This window comes from Geospiza fortis, unplaced genomic scaffold (assembly GCF_000277835.1).
Source record: "Geospiza fortis unplaced genomic scaffold, GeoFor_1.0 scaffold20, whole genome shotgun sequence".
Lineage (NCBI taxonomy): Eukaryota > Metazoa > Chordata > Aves > Passeriformes > Thraupidae > Geospiza > Geospiza fortis.
The window spans coordinates 2,727,519-2,731,632 of NW_005054374.1; the positions used below are offsets into that span (position 1 = coordinate 2,727,519).

Here is a 4,114-nt window from a genome sequence, read left to right on the forward strand (position 1 = left end):
AAATGGACACTTCACACCAGCCCTTGCTTGCTAACTAGGAGGACGAATGAGCAGCTTTCCAATTCCACCTTCTGCTACCACCGACTGTCACGCTTGGCTCCCTCTGTTTCCAAGGCCAGGGGGCTGGAGACATCTAATGGCAAGTGCCTGCATAGCAGAGCATCCTCCCCCACTGCAGCTGTCCTGGCCTGAAATTCCAACATTTAACTCTTAGTGCACCTCAGAAACGGATGTGCACAAACCAGTGAAATGAAAACGGCTGTGTGGGAGTAAGGCGTCTTGGCAACCTTCCTGAAGGGAAAATAAGTGATGCAGAGCAGTCAGAGTCACTCCCGTGGCTGGAAAGATCATGGAGCAGATCCTCCTGGAAACAATGCTAAGGCACATGGAAGGTAAGGAGGGGATTGGTGACAGCCGCGGCTTCACTAGGAGCATGATAATGTCTGACTAATTTGGTGGCTTTCTGTGATGGGGTAATGGTGGCTGAGGGAAGAGAAACTGCTGTCATCTACCTGGACTTGGTGAGGGCAGATGCCTCCTCAGAGAGTCCTCTGGTGACACAAGGCTGGGAGGAGGGCCCAGTACCCCAGAGACCCCTGCAGCCCTGGGTAAGGACCTCAACAGGATGGAGAGATGGACAGAGAACCTCCTGGAACCCAGCAAGGGAAAATGCAGGGTCCTGTTCTGGGGAAGAACAACCCCAGGCACCAGGACAGGCTGGGACTGACCTGCTGGGAAGCAGCTCTGGGGAGAAGGACCTGGGGGTCCTGGTGGACAATGGGCTGTCCCTGAGCCAGCACCGTGTCTCTGTGGCCAAGAGGGTCAATGGGATCCTGGGGTGCATTAGGAAGAGCACTGCCAGCAGGTCAGGGAGGGGATGCTGCCACTCTGCTCAGCCCTGTGAGGATCACCTGGAGTGCACTGAACACAGGCTGAGGGACCTGGGCCTGTTCAACCCTGAGATATCTGAGAGGGGCCCTGATCCCTGTCTGTGTCTGCAGGGAGGGTCAGGGCATGGGCCAGGCTCTGCTCCGTGGTTCCAGCAATGGGACAGGAGGAATGGGCAGGAACTGATGGCCAGGAAGTTCCACCTGAACATGAGAAAGAATTCCTTCACTGTGCAGTGACCAAGCACTGGGACAGACACCCAGAGAAGGCATGGAGTCTCCCTCACTGGAGATATTCCAGACACATCTGGACACAATCCTGTGCCATGTGCTCTGGCCCTGCCTGGGCAGGGAGGTGGGACCAGCTGACCCATGATGATCCCTCCCAGCTGACCCATTCTGTGGTTCTGTGATTTCCAGGGATGCTGCAAGTTCAGCTCTTCTCTGGAGATGGCCCCTTGCCAGCAGAGCTGGGGCAGGAGTTGGAGCTGGGACAGGAGTTGGAGCACTGCACAGGCTGGGTCTGATTGAGACCATGGCCCCTTTGCTCCAACATTCATCCTCCTTAGACCAGAACAGTGGTACCCCATGTGCTCCCAAAGGCTGCTGAGACTCACCACAGACACTGAAGGTGAGATGTGAAGAATCTTGCTCAGCAAGATAACAAACTGTTCCCATCTGTCCCTTCCCTTCCCAGGTGAATAAGCAGTGCCCAATACACCTGGATGAGCAGTGGAGGTACAGCCCAGTGCCTTCTGACGACAGAGTCTGATCCTCTAAGGCTGGCCAGCAGCAAGATGGCAAAGCAGCAGTGTGATTTTATCTTTTGCAATGATTCACCTTGGTTAAACATTATTTCTGACATCCAGTTATGTGCTATCTCCAGAGAGCTCCATGCTTGTCTAAGGCCCATTTAATTCAGTGGCTTTGTGTTGGCTTCACTGTGGGCTGGGTCCTACTTGGGCTGTGAATGTGTCCTTTAATAGCTACAGCTGTAAAAACATATCAGCTGCTTCTCTGTAGGCCTGTTGTTTTTCTGTTAAAAAAAATTGAAAAAAGTGTGTTTCAAGAGGAACGAAATTTCAGATCAAAGGAAATATTTTTTCCATTTCAAGTTGAATTTGACAAATAGTTATGACCTTATTAAAAAAAAAAAGAAAAAAAAGAGAGAATGCTGAAATTTTGATATATCCAAACCATTTTGTTATTTTTTGTGGAGTAGTCTTTGGTCCATGACGGTTCAACAGATAAAGTTCAATTCCAGGGCATGGCACACTTGGTATATGACAAGTTTTGTCTGCTTATTTAGGAATAAAAATTATAACCAGGATCTGGTCAGTCCCTGCCAGGTGCAGCTTCTGGCACCAAGTGGTCCAGAGGGTTGTGCTCTCATGTCCTGGCAGAGCTATGGCACTCAGCAGAAAGAAACACCTGAACATCCATTATAAAAAAATTTAAAAAAGGACTTTATAAGTCAGTAATGAAGACACTTGTTGGTCCAAGTGCTGGAGATCTCAAACATCAGCTGTGTACCCTGCTAGACTGCTGTGGGCAGTGCTCATGAGGTTTGAATCAGGAGGACAGTCAGGCAAGTGGCTTTCTGCAGTGAGGATGATCAGACCAAGGTGGAGAGACAAGAACAGCTTTTCCTCAATAGTTTTGTGAGCAGTGTCTAAGCTCATGTCTAAGACTTGTGATCCAGTATTTTGTTTCTAAGCTCCTCCATTCTTGTTTAAAATACCGTCAAAGAATCTTTTGTTCTCTAAAAAAAAACCACTAGGTCTTTTTTCTTCCATTTTTGAGCTCTACCACTACATTAAAAAGAACAAAAAAAGATGTTTATTTCAAGCCAAGTACCACATTTTTTTTGCTAAGAGGTGTGTGCTGTGCTTCAATGCCAAGCTGTCAAATTCCATGGGACGCAGCTACCCTCTCCTTACCTCCTATTGATTTTGAAACTGGGAGCTGCTGCATGAAACTGAGAGGCTGACTGGGTGTTATCTCGTGTCTTGAGGCAATCCAAGGGTGAAATGATGTGAAGTGACAATATGTGAGAGCTCAGCATTCAGGGTATCACCATTCCTGACGATCCGAGTGCCACGGAACCGGCCTCGTGTCCAGCCAAGGAGAAGGCTGACACCACATCTCCATACACACACAACTACCTCATCTGTGGCTTGCAGAAGGCCTAATGCCCATAAAGATTTCAGAAAGAATAAACAAGGCAATGTCTGTGAAAAAGGACAGATAATAGCTGATTGAAGCAGGCTTCAGTGGGGGAGAAGGAATGGCTAGCTGGGGGATGAAAAGAGGCTCTAACATTTTCTGGAGTTCTTTTGATCTTATGCATGTCTTGAGATTTTGCATTGCTTTCTTAATCTCAAAATGATTAAAAAAAACCCCTCAAACCTTTTTAGAAACAGGCAGCCCCAGTCTGATCCTGCTTCCCGCACCTGGACACAGGACAAAGATGTTATGGCTCTCAGGAAACAGCACATTTGTCAGCATGCAGCCCCCAGCTGAACAAAGGGCTGGATTCATGGATGCAATATCAGCCATGGAAATGTTCCACCCCTGCCCCTCCCTGGCTTCTTACTCAATCTGTTGAAACAAAAAATGAATTGTCATTGGATTTTGCAGCCTCTGAGGTTCCTCAGCAGATCAATACATCTTGGACGCGTTCTAAGAATCACAGAAGCCTAAGAATCAAAGAATATTTTGAGATGGAAGGGACAGGATTGTGAGTCCAACTCTTAAGTGGGATCAAACACACAGTGGCCTCTAATCTGAATGAAGCTGCACAAGAATTGCAAGAATTTGATCTTAGATTATGAGTGGCTTTTTTGGGTTTTGTTTCTACTAAAAAGCTGCTACCAAAGAGGAGATGGGAGGCAGTCTCTGCAGCAAGCAAAAGTAAGTGTGCCGTGAATTACAGTCAGATCTGACTTTGCTCCCACACAGCAGCATGACTTCAAAATTTCCCGTGCCCTGGAGGAGCAGGGTACCCCTTTGACAGGGACTTGGTGTTCATTAATGGTGTTTGCTCTGCCTGACATGATGTGTAAAGGCTCCAGATCTGTGCTGCTTTACTCAACATTGGCATATTCAGAAAAACATTTAAGCAGTTATTCAGCTTAAAGCACCTAAGTAGTTCCACTGCCAACAGCAGGACTCCTCAAATGTTTAAATTTATGCTTGTGTTGAAGTGCCTTGTTAAATCAGGGCTT

At 47.6% G+C, this 4,114-nt stretch overlaps 1 long non-coding RNA gene across 1 annotated transcript in view; it reads left to right on the plus strand.

The window, feature by feature from the left end:
* The first annotated feature begins 329 nt into the window (after positions 1-329).
* Positions 330-4,114, plus strand: part of LOC115948320 — a 4,960-nt gene continuing 1,175 nt past the window's right edge. The window contains exons 1-2 of the long non-coding RNA XR_004082150.1: positions 330-392; positions 1,308-1,518. This is a non-coding gene — a long non-coding RNA (uncharacterized LOC115948320). The remainder of the gene's footprint in view (positions 393-1,307; positions 1,519-4,114) is intronic.